The 17957-nt window shown below is 35.8% G+C and overlaps 1 protein-coding gene across 10 annotated transcripts in view; it reads left to right on the plus strand.

The window, feature by feature from the left end:
• RASAL2 (RAS protein activator like 2) overlaps window positions 1-17957 on the plus strand; it is a 303483-nt gene that overhangs the window by 198928 nt on the left and 86598 nt on the right. The window contains exon 1 of one of the 10 annotated variants that reach the window (XM_045516599.2): window positions 5645-6257. The exons of the other annotated variants lie outside the window; for them this stretch is intronic. The gene's annotated coding sequence lies outside the window, so the exon portion shown is untranslated. Of the gene's footprint in view, window positions 1-5644; window positions 6258-17957 lie in introns of those variants that run through there. 10 annotated transcript variants of the gene reach the window in all.

The following is a 17957-nucleotide window of genomic DNA, read 5'->3' on the forward strand; positions in this document are numbered from 1 at the left end:
GTACTCCTACAAATTAACAAAGCTCAGTAGAAAAGTGGGCAAAAGACTTGAATAAGCTCTTTACAAAAGAAAATAATCAAATGATCATAACCATTTGAAGAGGTGCTCATCCTGATTACTAATCAAGGAAACCCAAATTAAAACTACAAGATCCTACCACACAATTTGGCTGAAACTTAAAATCTGAAGAAACCAAATTTGTCAAGGCTATAAGAGCAATGGGAACTCTAACATTGCTAGTGTGTGTGAAAATTGCATACAGTTTCTTTAGAAAATGATTTGGCATTATTTAGAAAAATTGAAGATAATGCTAACCCAAAAGAAATACATGTTTATGTACATGATGATACATGCACAAGAATAATCAGATATCCATAATAGCCCCCAAATATATACAACCTAGGAAAAAAATCAGTAAAATGATTTTTCAAAAAGTAAGATAGTTACGCAGTGGAATACAGCAATGAAAATAAACTACAGTGACACACAACATTAATGAATCTTAGAAAGACAATCTTGAGTAAAAGAGACCACACTCAAAAATGTATGTTGTATTACATTATTTACATAAAATTCAGGAAAGGAGAAAATAAAACTGTATATTGAAGGACACACATTTGGGCGCTAAAATTGTAAACAGAAGCAAAGAATGTTTAGCAAAGAAGTCAGGGTTGTGGTTTTCTATTGGGTAGGGGAAATTGGGATGAGATGGAGTATTTGGGGACGTGAATTGCTTGCAGTGTTCTAAATCTTGCTTTTGTGGTATTATATAATTCATTAAAGTCTACACTTACATTGTACATTATTTTAATATTTCAAATAAAAGTGAAATAATATATTAAAGACATCTTTTCATTTTATTGTATCTACACCTCTAGATCCTTAAAGGTTGCATGCATATTATTTTATTGTAGATTTATCTATTTCCCTCCTTATAAATATTTAATGTTTTTAGTTTTTGCCGTTAACAACTTTGTGTTAAATATCTTTTTACATATGTCTGTGTTCAGTTGCTTGTGCTGATATCTCTGTAGGAGTGGTTCCTAGAAATAGGATCAAAGATAGTTTGCATTTCGTATTTTGGTAGACACTGTTAAATAACCTTGCACATTTGTTCAGGGTGTTTGGGGTTTTTTTTGTTGTTTTGGGGGTTCTTTTCATTTTTTGCTATTTGAAGCTTTTAATTTTTGTGTTTTTCAATCTGTCTCTCTTTTCCATTGTAATTTCTGGCTTTTGTGCCATGCTTAGAAAGACCTTTCTCAATTTAAGATTAGGTCTTTATTTGGAATTTATTTTTGGTTTTTTGAAATGAGACTTTTTCAGCTGTGTAGCCAATTATCTCAATACCTTTTATTGAATAGCCTGCTTTTTCCACACTGATTTGAAAAGTGCCCTTTATTATCAGCTAAATGCCTATCTGTCTGCCTGGATTTTTTTTATGTTCCACAGATCTATTGTTCTGTTCTTATTACATCAATATCACAATGTTTTAATGGCGTTAGATTTTAAGGTGTTTCTCTTACCGCTATAGCAAACTCCTTCTAATTAGTTCTTCCTTTCCGAATGTGTTTGGCTCCAAATGAGTTCAAGTTGTTCCCCACCTCCAGCCCAAAAAGAAAAATGTGTGTTGACATTTCAACTGGAATTCCACTGAGTGTAAAGATTATTTGTTGGAAAATTAACTTTCATACACATTTCTAAGTTTTAGTTGTTTTTAACTATATACAAAGAGCAAGTTTTATATATTCTTTTGGGACTTACTTTTTTCACTTAAGTATTATATGACTAATATCTTTCCATGTTGCTGCTGCAGCTCATTCATTTGACTACTGTATGATTTTTAAATTGTTCGAATGTACCAGACAACTTTAGGTTGGGTTTGGTACTGAGATTCCATCTCTCATTGAGGGATATTTGGTTTGTTAACAGAACTTTGCTGTTGATATCAGTGCTGTCACGAACTTTCTTGTATGTATCTTCTTTTATCTATTTGCAGGAGTTCCTCTTTGCTAGGAGTTCCTCTTTCCACCTAGGAGTGGAATTTCAGGGTATTAGGGAGAATAAATGTTCAACTTCAGCAAATAATGCCAGACTGTTTTCCTACCAGTAATGTACATGAACTCCAGAGAGATCCACATTCTGCCTAATACTAGATATTGTCAGAATTTTTAATCTCCATAATGAAAATAAGTGATTAATATAACCTGATTACCAGTGATATTGAACAATCTTTCATAAGTCTGGCTTTATATGTTAATGCTTTTGTGAAATTATTTTCCTCTCTTGCTCATTTTTTGTTGAGTTGTTATGGTCTTTCCATTAATATTTAGGCATTCTTTTTATGTATCTTGGTAGTAACCTTTAAACAGTTGTGTGTATTGTGAGTATATTCTCAATTTGTAACTAGTCTTTTCACTTTCTGTGTTTAAGGTCGTTGGATGGACAAAAGTTCATAATTTTGTACAAACCCATCAATCTTATATTTTATAGTCAATATTTCTTATTTCTTATTTACAAAATTATTTCCTACCCCAAGATCTCAAGATATTTTTTATTAGGAGTTTTAAATTTTTATTCTTGACATTTAAATCCTTACTCCACCAAGAGCTGGTTTTTACATGTTTATACTTTTTTTTAATGTTGATAACTTTTTCCTGCCATATTTATTGAATAATCTTTCTTTCCCCCCATGGACCTAAGAGCACCCCATCTGTCATATGTAAAGTTTCACATTTTTTTTGCAAATGTCCTCAATTTTCCTTATTGAGCTTATCCCTAGTTTATAGTTTCTTCTTTTCTTTCTTTTTTTTTTTTTTTTTTTTTTTTGGAATGGGACCTTTTCTCCCTTTAATTTTTCTAATTGGCAATTGCTGATACATAAGGAAACTCTCAATTTCTGTTTATTTATCTTTACTCTAACCTTCTTACTAAATCCTTTTATTGTTTTTCAATTGATTATCTTATCCCCTTTTGCCATCCCCACTTAGGAATACATCTTATTTTCTGCAAATATTTATCACTCGTTTCTTTTTTCCTGATATGTATGCCCTTATTGCTTGTCTTACCACATTGCTAGAACCTCTTACCAGTAACATGTAATAGGCCCTGGTGAGCCTCCATCCTGTTAAAAAATAATGCTGATAATGGATAGCTTTATGCTGATCCTAACCTTGATAAAATGTTTTTAATTGTGCATAATATTACCACTGGTTTCTGTATCCTTTATTAAGTTAAGGAAGTTTCAGTCTGTCCCAGATATTCTAAGATTACTTTCAGAAGGGGTACTGGGTGTTTTTAGTTGCCTTTTCAGCATCTCTTGATATGATTATTTGGTTTTTATCTTTTAATCTATCACAATACTATATTAAAATGTTTATTTATTTCTCCCAAGTCACAGATACAAAGCCAGGAAGACCAAAGCCAACAGGTCGTTGATAATATAAACTTGTCCTTTTTAATATTCTTTAGAATCCTTAGACTGTGTGTTTGTCATCCAGCAGACGGACGCCGTGCTTGTCCTCTTACTCTGTCTCATTTTTTTTAGTAAACATCATTAATGAGTTTTCCAAGAGATTTAAACTTGTATTATTTATTAATTATCTTCAAAAAAATCTGAGAATCTCTTTTCATTCTCACTAAATACATCACTGCTGAAACATAAGGACACATTTAAGGAAGGCAAGGCAGTGACTTATCACCATAGTTTCTACACCGTAGCCAAATGGTGATGTCTTTAGGTGAACTGTGAATGAGACTGTTCTAAGTGGCTGTAGGACTTTGATAAACCTTTAACTGAGTTGTTGTTGTTGTTGAATTACGTTCTCCTGTCTGTGGCAGCTTCTGCTGCCCCAAACCTCAAGATCTTTTCAGCATATAAGACCTTAATAAAATAGAGAACACAAGAAAAGAGAGATTTGTGTTTGTAATTTTGTGTTATTTTTCCTAAAGATAGCCCCCAAACTGTACAAGCTTCAGGCCCCTCAACCCCCAAGTCTGCCTCTGCATGTAAGCCAAGAGGAGGAGGGGGTGCTTGTTTCTTCCAGTCCTGGCCCCCATCTGTGCTAAAACTGCTGGAAGGCTGAGCTCTAATGATACAATGCAAAGCAGATAGTTTTTTGGTTACTTTCAGTAATTAAACAGTCCATTTACTCTACTTCAATTTAAAATTCTATCTGATACTCAAATTAATTCCCTCCCACCACCCCAACTTTGAGTGGAAGATGCCCAGTTGATTTTTTCACTCCTTCTATCCATAGGTATCCCTTCCTTTTCTGGTTCTAACTCTTCTGATGTTGGAGCTGGGAAATGGGTTTGAGAAAGGGGACACAAGTTTTTCCTTAACTGGACATCCAATTACAAGGCTGCAGGCTGCTTCACTGCTGCATCTTGGTCAGTGTATTTATTATCTTGATAAGGCTGCTGTTAAAAAAAAAAAAAGAATGAATTTGTAATACTTTTCTTTTTTAAGTCTTCTCAATCAGTTGGTACTGTTACTACAACTACTTTTAAGTCACTGTCTGTCAAAATGACTAATTTTAAAAAGAGATCCTAAAATATTCAGCCTGAGATCTCCTGCCAATGTGGAAGCTGTTAAAACTTTTAGAGCAGCCAACCAAAACTTCAGTAAATATTAAGTGAACTCGTAAGTGCCAGGCACTGCTCCAGCCCCAGGGTTACAAAGCTGTGTCCTTAGGGAACTTACAAAGTTACTAAGGGTCCAAATGAAGAATAATGAAACACATGGAGAGAAGGGCATGGATTCAGGATATATTGAGATAGTAACTCTAAGCAGTGAGAATTCTCTCTGAAGGCAGATTGCTAGAATACAGAGAAAGCGTAGATTATTAGAAACAGAGCTAATGTTTTGCTAAGGCAGAGGAAAGCCCTGTCTTTTTAAGAGTGCTTTTTTTTCCCCTCACAGTAACAAACCCAGTCAATCTCCAGAGAACAGGAATGTTAGTGATTTATGGGTCTGTGAAAATACCTCTTCTGCTTGATTTTTTTATCTCTGCCTATTAATAAGATATAAGCCTGTGAAATAACCCTAAATCAAACCCATGTAAATATGTAATGTAAATCATGTTAAAAAAAAATCCATCTGGATCTGACTCCTTCACAATGACATTATAAGTGTGACAGCAGTTGAAGGACAGTCATTTGCTACATTGATGGATCTTTGAATCTTCAGCCCAACAAGCTCACTTCTCTTACTTCTTTCAGATTTCAGCCTTCTTTCCTTTACGCACACGCGCGCGCGCGCGTACACACACACTCACACACACACACCCTTTTCTTTCTCGCCAAGAAAGACAAAGCTATTGACAACAAGCCCAGAGTTGCCCCCAAGTTCCGACCACCGGCTCGAATTCTTATGAAGTGGACTTGTAATATCCTTAATGCTGCTGTTGGCAGTCAGTTACAGATTCCATTATTGTCGATCAATGCAGTCGCCATGCGAGGTGGGGGGAGGAATGGAGGAGGAGCAGAAGAAAGGAGGGACGAGAGCTTCCTATTCACAGATTTATCAACCTGCCTTTGCTCGCAGGAAATCTTCGTTAAAGGGGGCTGGGATGCTGTTGAAACAGCTAAAGCAGGAAGGGGTTAGGGGGGCTGCATTTTTCTTGGGCTGACTGAAAGGAAATTTGAAAACCTTTCTTCTCAGAACAAAACAAAATGCTGAATTTGTTCTTTTGCCTTTGTTTTTGTTTGATGATATGATTTACTTAACTGATTAGCTATTGTGCTGAGTGGTTATCGAAGCTGCTTCAGTGTAGGAACCTGTTTCTTTTCGTTGAGTATCTTTATTCTTTATTTTCCTTTGCTTTCTCCTGACATTGAACACAAATCATTATTCACTTTTATCCTGGCTTTCTCTTTCAGGCTAAAGCTTAACACCAAGAGACTGAAGGACAAATCTCTCTTCCCTTCTTTTCTATCACCCTCTTTTAACCCTCTCTGCTTCCTCCCCTCTCCCCACCCCGTTGTATTAGATTGATGTCACAGAGACAGAATTCAGAGTGGAGGGAGGATCACATTTTCTCTTTCATCGTTACAGCCTAGCCAGCAGTTTAAGTGTTAGACCCCCCCCCCCCAAGAATTGAATCTCTGTGTCTTTCTTTTCCCGCTCCATCATTCAGTAATTGTGCTCTGTATGGAAAAGTTTTCTGGCTGGAGAATGAGTCTCCTTTCCCCCGGTGATGTGGCCGAGTGGTTGGATAGTAGCACGGAAGAGGAGAAGAGCCTTCTGTCATTTCTGGGTACGGTAGGGCTCCGCTTGTTCTTTTAACCCTTTGTTGTCTGAACTTCTCTTACTTTGGGGAGTAAAACCCCGAATTTTCTAAAATCCACTTTTGTATTTTTAAAAAGGGGGAAGAGGAATTAACGGAATATGTTTAAGCCATTTGCTTTTCAAGTTTTGTTTATGTCTGTAGACATAGTGCCACCAACAGTGGCTATGAGAAATAAGAGACAGTTTGCTTGGCTTTAACAAAGAGTGCCAGTTCCGTGTGCAGGGCTTACCGTGTCATCTGGTCAGCTGTTCATGGTATTTAGAGAACTTCTCCTAGCCAAAATATATTATTGTTTTACTATACTTTTCAATCCAGTGGTGATGAGGCTTGCTGTGTGACATTGTGAGTAGGCTTTGTGTGCAAGAAAAGCCAGCATACAGATTGAGAAGTAGCTTTTATGCAATGCTTGAAATATTTGCAATGTTCATATGAAAGATTTCGACCAAGAATACAATATAGGACACAGGGACCAGCTATGACTTTAACTCCCCATTTGTGGGTGCTTGCTAATAAATGTCTTAGTAAAGCAGTGATTGATCGTGGGATTACTGATATAATAAATTCCTAGGAAAGTTAGGTTATAAATCCAGTTGTATCTTAAATATAATAGAACTTGATGCTTATAAAAATCCTGTGTGTGAATACTACTTTGTTAGATTAATAATTGTTTTCAAATTTATCTTTTTTATAAATGTGATTTATCATAATGTATTTCCCTAAATATAAGTATACCTTTATTATAAATGGGCACAATTTATGGTGTCCTAATTTATGCCTCATGAATATTCTCTGTGACCTATGAAAAGTCTTCTGCCATTCCAAAAGATATCTCTATCTTATTTTACCTTCTTTATTATATTTAGCATAAGTTTCTGTTTCGTTTTATTTAGTTGAATTATGTTTTTAATCTTAGCATTCTATAAATGATTTTTTTATGCACTTTTGATCTGAAGAGTCATCCTAATCAAATTTTTTCTGATTCTATAAAGACTCAGGTATATCTATTTAAATATTAATCCTATTCTTAATTTGTTTATTGTGGCCTCACTTACCTTGGGCATTTGGGTGACTTTAAGAAAACACATGTACCTCTTAGCTCCTCATTTCTCTGAAGCTGCTCTTAATCTACTTGCTTCACATTCCCCTCCCCCCACACACAGAAACATCAGCGAAGAAAAGCAAATACAAATATCCCTGAGTAAAACCAACCACTTAGACCCCACTGCATTGTGGGAAGGGAAAGTGGTCATCACTAAACATCGTCCCCTTGCTCTTGCATGATATTTTTATGAATTCTAATTATCTGTCTTCAAGATTAATGTATTTCCTTTTTGGACCATTACCTTACTATGCCTAAAAAGAATTTGATCAAATAAATAGAGATGAGCAAATAAAAAGTACTATCTTTTGTGCCCCTTCCCACCCCACTCCCATTGCTGTTTAGGCATTGATGGGGGTAATACAGACAAAGGATGTTAGAGCATGCTTAGAAGAAAAACGCAAATTCCTACAAATTATCCACGTAATGGAAGGTAACCTGAGCATATGTAATAGATAAAACACAAGTAAGTCAGAGTCATGATTCTACTCAAGCACTAAAACGAGAAGTTAGTTGCTGAGTGTGTAGATGGCTGTGTATCCCAGGCTCTGCTGTGGCAGGGCCGAGCCCTGCTTGTCAGCAGGTCATACTTGGGGGATTGAAGCCCAGTCCTGACCACAGGCAGCAAACACCTCCATCTGTGGATAGACGGGATTTTTACTAAACTGTTCTAGAGGAACTAGAAGCAAAACTCTCATTGATATAGCTTGGAATAGCTTGGCGATTAAGCAGAGCCCTTGCAGTGAGTCGTTTGCTAATGTAGTTACCGTTAATGAGAATGTGCTTTCTCCAGTGATGACGCTAATAGAAAAGAATCTGCTTTATGGTGAATCTAGGACAAGTGGAACTGAAAGGGACATTGAATCAGAGAACCTGTGCAACTGTGCTTTCTTGGCCTAAGGAGTTTCATGGCAGATTTCCCTCTAGGAGAGGAGACGAAAGAAAAGCCCTCAGTGCTGTTTGTGCTTCACTACTTCATCTCTGCATAGTAGCCACTTACCTGATGTCCAGGCCTTCCTATTAATTAGTGCACTGCTTGTTTCATGAAACTTCATAAAACTGTGCCCCCTTCATCATTCTATTTAAAAACTTCCATGGTTCCTTCATCACCTATCAGATAAAATTAAAACACCTTACTCTGGAACTTATTCTGGCCCTTCCACCTGACAGTCCAGTGTTCCTTTCCATGGTAGCAGGTTGAGGGTGAGGAGGACCCTACATTTCGCCAAACTGATTAACTTTCTGGATCTTGGACAAACATTGCCCTTTCTTACCTTTGTGTGTGCTGTTTCTTCTATTGGCAATGTCCCTTCATCCAAACTGAACTTTCCAAAACCCTAGCCGTGTTTCCTATCTTGCTCATGAACAAGATACCATGCTAGGTGCTATGGCTGGATACAAAGGATTATAAGATAAAGCCGCTTGTGAGAAGCACAGAGTTTGGGGATTAAACATGAATTACGCACAACTAAGTGAGAAAGATTTAATGATAATTCAAGACAACCATGGAGAAAATAAAATATGGCAATACCTGATTGTGAGTTGAATTATCCAGGCAAAAACAGCTTTGGGGATTTGAAGAAGGGAGATACCATTTTTGATTAGGAACACTGATGATTGCCTTACAGAGATAGCATTTAATCTCAATCTTAAAAGAAAGAATATATTTTCATGGAAATGGTGAAATTTTTTGCGTGAAGGGAGTGTTACAAGGAATGTTAATTTATGTTCATGCCCAGTGAGTAAACGGATTTGAACGGAATGGGAAGTTCACGTAAAGAAGTAATGAGAGATGATACTTGAATGATATTTGATGGCTCACTGTTTAGGGCCTTTCAGGGCAGGCTAATTAGTGACAGTTTTTTTTATCCTGAAAGCAGTTGGGGTAGAATTAAAGATTCTTGAGCTAGAAAAAGATATGGTCAAAGTAGTTCTTTAGGAAGATATATCTGAAACTGTCATATGAGGGGGAAGAGATTAGAAGTAGTTAAATCTGTTTGAAAGCTATTAAGTGGTCCAGATATGAAATAAATGCCTCTGTTTTAACACTTAACCCTGTATATTGTAGTTAGTTGTTTGCTTATTTATTTAATCTAGATTGTAACTGTCTTTGCAGCAGGGGTTGTCTTTTCAGCACCCAGTGCACTCTAGTTGCAGATGAACATTTGCACAGCTCAGATGAGTAACTGCGATGAAAAGATGGACAGATTACAAAAGATCTGGTGACTGATAGGAGGAATGGGGAACAACATGAGTCAAAGACTGTTTTTGAAGTTGGGAGGATGGTGGTACTATTAACAGAAATAGAGAAGTTGGGGAAGGGTGCCCAGTTTTTGAGGGAAAAGGTGAGTTCTGTTTAGATATATTGACTTTGAGGTGACTAGTACACCTCTGGGTAGAAATATAGTTTTGATGTTTGGAAATGAAGTCACAGGTAGAGAGCAACACCTGGGAGCCATTAGAGAAGATAGTTGAAGCTCTGAGCAGTTATGGTGACCTCTGTTGAGGGACTGTCAAGAATAAGCAGAGAGCAGGGACTGAATCTTGAAGAGCCGCAGAGGTGGGGGTGGGGATGGGCTAGAGAGAAAGAGGAGACACTGGGCAATCCTAATGGGGAGGAAAGCCAGGATGGTGTGTCATAGCAAGTGATAAGGCAGAAAAGGTTAACAATGTGGTCAGTAGTGTCACTGGTTACAAAATCCCAAGAGAAGTCAAAAAAGACTACTGGATTTGATAATTAGAAGATTCTTGATAAACTGTGAAGCTATATCAATGCTATTTCATTCATTAGAGTTGAGGGCGGAGTAGTCAGATATTACAGGATTGAGAAAGACAGCAGACTGTGAAACAGTCACGGGTACCTCTCTTGCCTGGAGAAATCTGTGACTAATAATAGAAAGGAAGTTACCTTTTTTAAAATTGGGGAGACTTGTGCATATTTTTAGATAGAGGAGAGAGCAAAATATTGAACTTACGAGAGAGGAGGATAACTAAGAGAATAAAATCCTTTATAGGTCTGAGAGTGAGGGTGGGATTAAGGGCACAGAACTGACCTTTTGAGAGGGAGAAGGGAGGAACTCATACAGGAATCAGAGATTCACGCATCCCGCAGTTATGGAGTCTTCTCAAGTATGTGTGGAATCTTTATGCAAACAGATAATAGATTGGGACATAAACAAATCTCAACAAATCCAAGTCTTTATAGCATACAAACATATTCTCTTGATCATAGATGAACTAAGTCAGAAATTAGTACCAAAAATTTTACTTTTAAAAACCTTTACTTTTGGAAACTTTTAAGGTTATTTATTATAACTCTTTATTCAATGAAGAAATAATAATGAAAATTATAAAATACTTAGACCTGAACATCCTGAAAATAGCACATATCAAAACTTGTAAGATATTGCTAAAATAGTTACTAATGGAAAGTTATAGCCCTAATCTTTTATATTGAAAAGGATAAAATTAAGTGAATCAATGAAGCATTAAACCCAATAGGTTAGAAAAAAGAAAAAATAGACCTAAATAGGGAAAGAAAGAATGAAGATAACAGCAGATGATAATGAAGTGGAGGACAGAGATTAAACGTAATAGAGTCAAAAGCTAAGAGCTGTTTTTTAAGAAGTCCAATGAAAACAGATAACACTGTCAAGATTTGATCAAGACAAAAGAGAAAGCATAAATAAACAATGTTAAAAGTGGGGGAAAGGACACAATTATAGAAAATCAGAGACCTAAAAAATAGACTATCATGAACAACTTTATGCTAATATATTTGAAACTTACAGAAAATGGACATTTTAAGGAAAGATATAATTTATTACAATTGACTGTAGTAGGAATTTAAAAAGTAAGTAGGCCTGCTACCTATAACCATTAAAGGAATTGAATCAGTAGTTTAAAGTCTACCACCAATTATGGTTTGATTTCTTATATAACTTGACTTCTGAAAAAGAATGAACGCTGAATCACACTTGGATTAATATTTATAATCAATGATAAGGCATTTTCATTGCAAATGAATAAATGGACATTCTGGTATCTAAAATTTTTTTTAAAAAATGCTAAGAACCATACTAAAACCTAAGCTTTGCAATTGAATCCATATTGAGTCCCACAGATGGTCATGGTTACCTTAGGGTTTTTAAGTCTTACCTTCTTTGTCTAGGGGGTAGCCTTAGAAAAGAAAAGAAGAAAAAAAGAGAAGTTCTTTCAAAAATTTTCCTTATATGCAAATAAAAAACTAAAGGAAATCGAGCTGAACAGTTATCTAAAGAAAATGGAAATGAATAAGAAACCATCAAGACTTAAACCTGATTATGTTTAAGTGTGCTTCTTAATAAAACCTGAAATTTTGTGAATTTTTAAATAGAATGGTGCATAGAAGGAAAAACTTGATCTCCCATGAAGCTTCTTTATCAAAATCTCAATTATGGTGGAAGATTCAAGTTAGTATACATAAAATAAGAGTGATTCTTACACTTGACTAGATGGTACACTTTAATGCCATTTGTGAATTAGAAATAGCTAGAAAATTTATTAATGATTTTATTATGAATTACATTAAACCATCTGAAATTGCTGATATTTTACCATCTTAACATATAAAAAAAATGTATGATCACACGTGTTTATTGAAGGAGACAAAAAGTGGCCATACTGTGCTCAACTTTTTCTTAGTTGTTTAGTTAGAATTTAGTTGTTACCAATTATCTTTTATTCTGTTTCAGTACTCTGTGAGACAAGCAAGAATGGGTGCAAATGGTTTATGGAAGCATTGTGGGAGAAATACTTAAAATTGAGAGAATTATATTTATTGAAATTTGTTTTATTTGAAAATCTAGACAGGATCCCCATTATTCAAATCTTGCAGCACACGACCTGAGTTTTAGAACAGTGTAATGGGCAGGACTATAATCTGGTACCCAAAACTAGAGAGCATATAATCAAGTCATATGAATTTATACAAATGTATTACTTAGAAGTCAAAGAAATGTGAATAATTAGGCCTAATTTTATGGAAGTAGATGAATTGAAATTGGTATTGATGGTAACCTAAGATTTGGCAGATACATGAAAACCATTAGCAAAGACAGGCGCAAGGGAATGAAGATGGCCTGTTTTAAGATCAAAGATCATCTGACTAAGGCAATTTGTTGGAGAGTGTTGGCAGAAAAGAGTGACTGTGTAAGGTGGGGGCTAGGTGATTTTTGTTCAATGCCTGATTGTCTGTCTTTAAGATCTCTGGGAAGATAATTACATCAAGAAAGTAATGTTTTAGGGAGATTAATCTGGTAATGGTGAGCAGGATAGCTTTAAGCAGAGAGAAACCAGGCATCAGTGAGATCAGTTAGGACGGCCCTGCCATAATTTACAGGAGAAAAATAAAAAGTCCTGGGCTAGAGTGATACATGGTAGTGTAAATAAAGAGAACAGAAAGAAGCCAACAGTCATTGTGAAGACTTAATAGTGTCCAGTAGCTGAAGTGGTACAGATGAACATCATAGACTCCTGCCTTTTCTGTTACTTTCACTAGTAAGTGGTGTCCAGTGTAAAGGGTTTTTGTTTTTTATACAGTGCCACATGCGTATCTCAGTAAATGACCAAGTTCTCATCTTCATATTAGAGGCTTAAATATTTGTATGTTTTCAATACTTACAATGCTTTTTATTAATGTTTGTTTTGGAGTAAAACCCAAACTAGTTTTAAAAACCCTGGGGCATAATCAAGGATCAGATTTTTTTAAAAAAGATTTAGAGATGAATACTGAAATCATGGTATGAATAATCTAATTATACCCAGAATTATATATGAAACATGCCAGTAATGAGAACATATTAAGCCAGCTATAGAAAAAGTAAGCTCTTAGAACATCTGTGTAAATTAGAAGATGTATTGTCTCCCAGAGTTGAAGACAAAATATTATTCACCAAAATGAAGCTATGAGATTTAAAAAATCTTGTAAATAACTAGATTGAAATATTCAAAACAGTCATTTTATGCTGAACAATGCTTTCTAGTTATTTAGAGTTTGTTCTTTGTAAAACCTAAAATCTTAATGCTTTCTATCTGTGTTTGGCCTAAGTGGTACTGAAGATTACTTTATGAGAATAGAAAGGCAGGTTCTTTTAACACTTTTTAAGAGCAGTTTTAGATTCACAGCAAAATTAAGAGGAAGTTACAGAGATTTCCCATACATATACCCTGCCCCCACTAATGCACAGCCTCCCGCATCATCATCCCCCACCAGAGTGATACATTTTTTACAGTTGATGAATCTACACTGATACATCATAATCCCCGCAAGTCCACAGTTTACATTCGGATTCATTCTTGATGTTGTACATTCTGTGGGTTTGGACAAATGTGTAATTTTTTACAGTATCATACAGAGTATTTTCGCTGCCCTGAAAGTCCTCTTTGCTCTACCTTTTCATCCCACTCCCTAAGGGCAGGTTATTTTTTTGAAAAGGTTTTTTGTCATTTTTCTATTCAAGGAATCAGTAGTAGGTATTCTTTATAGTGTGACTCCTATTCTGTTCACATTCTTTCACCATTACATGAAAGGAACCTCTCTCCGTCTTTACCCCATTGCCTCACCCCTCTTTGTTCCTTGACTGGGGTATCCTTATTAGCATCAGCATTCCAGGATTGAGAGTTTTCTTTGATGGGATTTTGTTTGCAGTAAATTATCCCCAAAGAGTATGATTTAATTCTTTAAATATGTGAAGAATTGTGTGCATATTGTTAAAGTTCTTTGAGTTACTTTTAGGAAGAAGTAAGACAATTGGAGTTTCCATGATTGTTTATCTTATTTTTTCTCCGAGACAGCCCATTATGCGAAACACACAGAGAACAGATAGCATGCGTGGTGACTAGAGGTACAGGCGCTAGATCCAGACCACGTGGGTTCTGATCCTGCTTCTGCCCGTTACCAGCGTGCAGGCAGGGGCAGAGGGCTGAGAGGACTTCTCCCCGTTTCCTCATCTGTAAAATGGGGGTGATAATGCCAATTCCAGAGAATCACGGTGAGAATCACAGAGAAGATTAGCGTAAACACTTAGCATGGAATAAGGAATAATCAGTGATAGTTTGATGTCACAGTTATCCTTGGTAAGTTTTTATTATTACTGTTAAGATCCCTGTTGTTATCACTAAGAACCAGAGATACGCTTTGCATTTGAAACTTAAGATACCATGTTAATATCCCTGAGCTGTTTTTTCAGCCTTTCTGGCTAGCTACTGTTTGCATTAAAACTGTTCTCTGTCATCTTATCCAGTATCATCACGTGAAACCCTAAGCTGAAGAAACGGAATACTTGTGGGTGTTCAGATTGCTTGACCAGACAGAAATCTGTTTTCCTATTATAGTAACAAGAAGAATTTTTTAAATAATAATAATAATAATAGAGAATAAGTTTGTTGAAGTAAAGAAAAGATGGGGGAGACTAGATGGCTCTGCTTTCTGAGAATTCACCACATTTCTGTACTTAGCACCAATTTGTACGTATCGAAATAAGTGTCACGGGCATGCAAACTTGAAAGGCCTGCTTGTTTGAGTGAAGTAGTGCAGTCTGAGTGATACAAATCAGATGAATTAAAGTGGCTCTGGGGAGCTATACTTTGGAGCAGTTGACTGTCAGTGACTGTCAGTGCACTGGCTTTGCAGCAGTAAAAGTGGGACGCAACAGAAAACGTCCCACTGCAGATCAGGTGGACGACATCTGTGCGACACCCAGGTGCTGTGCTGTTAGCAGCTACAGAGAGGCAGGATGTGATCTTCTTCTCTTTGCTGTTGTCACTTTTCCTTTATAAAATTGTTCTCTGCCTGCATCTTTGGCTCCCATTACCTTTAGGAATCCTCCAACAAAAAGTACTAAGTTTTGTGAAACCCTTTTTTCTTTCACATTTGCCATTTTTTATTAAAGCCCCTCGTTACTGAAGAGGTACACAACCCATTTCCTAATACTAGTCTTTCCTTCCTATTCTGTTCCTTAAATGTCTTCTATGCCTCCTGTGGAAGAACAGTTCTCCTAATTTAGAATTCACAGCATGGGAAGATAAGTTATTTGCCTAACTCATTCATTAATAACTTGAGCCATGGACATATATCCTATTTATTGTTGTCATGATTTACACAATATAGGGGAAAATAGATGACAGTGAAGTGAATTCATTCACAGCAGCACTGTACACACTGAAATTTCAGTTACTTGAATGGGTGAACAGAGTTTGGTGTGTATTCAATTTTCTATTATGCTTTGTTGAAATGTTACTGATTTTTAGAAAAGTTATTGAAATGAATTAAAGAATTCCCTTTTAATAATAATAATAATAATAATAATAATAATAATAATAATAATAATAATAATAATAATAATATAGGAACACTTGTTTTCCTAAATATAGTATCAAAAATATTAAAGGGGCCTGTGAATAATTATAACTGGCAGAGCATTCACATTAGTTCATGCTTTATAATTCTCTGTACAGCGTTACTAGGAGTTGGCTTGGGTTGCTATTGGTGTGAAGTGTTTAGACATACTGTATGTGCCAAACTGACTGCATCTATGAACATGTCATGTTTTTCTGGTCTGTCATAACTAGAGAATTTTGCTGTGAGAAGGGTATTTTGGTTCCTTACATCCTTGTCCACCAGATTAAAACTTTATAAACATCTTTCTTCTTTTTGTTTATTGTTCGCTTTGAATTTTCTGAAATTACTGTTACACTGATAAGGTTATTCTCTTTTTAAAATTTTGCCTCCACTTTCATCTAACAGAGTAATTGGTTCTACCTCAGGGGCTGCCCCAAGAATTAAGTAAGATAGATAACTAGACCCAATGGTTAGCACATAACACACATTCAATAGTAGCTCCAAGTATCATAAAAATAGAAAAATATTTCTGTCCTAGACAAATTATTCATAAAAGAGGTGCTTAAATAATTTTGTAGTACACTTTTTTGTCCTAAAAAAAGTTTTTTTAATCATTTCCTCTACTAAAAAGAAACAAACTATGGTAACTCATTCTAAAAGTGAGAGATAGACATGTCAGAATTCATGACACGATAAGCTCTGCTGTTTATGTTAAGTATACACATAGATAACGTGGTGGTATATGAAATTTGGTTACATATGTGACTAAACAAAAAGTAAATATAGTTGACGATTATAGATATTCGTCCATAATGGCATTACATAACTGATACCTTTCTCATCTAACTTATTTGCAGAGGCTTTTAGAACCTAATCCTCAGTTAATATGATAAATATTTCCCTTACTGTCTTTCCAAACATAATAATATTCTAGAATTATTTCAGTCACATCCATTATTCAAAATCCTAAAAAAGAAAATAATTAAGGAAGTGTCAGTAAGTGTATCTCTGTGGCATTTCTACGGGATTTCTGTGTTTTGCTGAAGTGCATATCACCAGCTGGTTTTTCTTTCAGAGTAAAAAGCTCTGATGTGTAGGCCTCCAAGGCCTCCATGATTTGAGCACGCATGCCCTAATTCCTCTTAGACTTTTGCTGTTGCTTGTCCCCACTTACTGACACCTGTCCCATTGGTCTCCCAGCTGCATTTAACCCAGAGGCTTTGTATTGGCCTCCTCTGCCTGCAGTGTTCCTCCCTGATAAATCTGCAAGGCTGACCTCTTCACTTAAGTATTGGCTCTCACCTACCTCCTCTATGCATCTGCCTATAGTTATTGTAGTAAAATTACTGTACATCTTTATCTCCCTTACCCTGTCCTACTCTTTTTCATTCCCTGAACTATCTTTTTTTACGTTGGCTTTCCTATAAGTAAACTATAGGGCATGAACACATGAGTTCTGTTCATTGAATAGGCACAGCTTCCACCAAAAGTGCCTCTGTCCCTGGAATCATCCAGGTGTCAATTTCTTTGCCACTCTTTTCAAAGAAAGCACATTGACACAGAGGAAAATGTATATGTTAAGGAAATTACATTATAATAATATACTTTGGATTTAGAGAGCCCCATTCTTCCAAAAAGCTAATTTTGTATTAAAGCATATAAACTCATTCATCTTGTCTTCATCTCTGGTTGGTCTGAATAACCCAGCTTAGTAATAAAGACCAGAGCAGGAAAGGTTGAAATGGCTTACACATAATCACACAGATAGTCGGTAGAGCTGCTAAGAAAAGCACCCAAATATTCTCTGTGTTCAGTGCATCATCCTATGTGGAGCAGTATTGGAGGTTCTCTCATTATTATAAGTCATCACCTCATCTTAGTTCATACCCAGTGGAAAAGGACATGAAGAGATAAATTTAAAACTTAACTGCGTTTTTTTAAAACTGTTGTTTGTCTTTCAATCTGAAGATGAAAATTAGTATTTTTAGAGGATGAGAAAGTGAACAAAACAATTTCAATCCTCTGTCTTCCGAAACAGTATTGTATGCCTCTTGTCTCAGAGAGTTAGCATATTTTTAAATGACTGTAATTAAATATTGTGACTATGAAAGAATATTAATTTTTATAGCAGGTGAAAATAATACAGTAGTGTGTAGCATGAGTGGGGTAGGGCAGAGAGCTGTCTAAT

The sequence above is a fragment of the Camelus bactrianus genome, chromosome 21, assembly GCF_048773025.1.
Source record: "Camelus bactrianus isolate YW-2024 breed Bactrian camel chromosome 21, ASM4877302v1, whole genome shotgun sequence".
In the NCBI taxonomy this organism is placed as follows: domain Eukaryota; kingdom Metazoa; phylum Chordata; class Mammalia; order Artiodactyla; family Camelidae; genus Camelus; species Camelus bactrianus.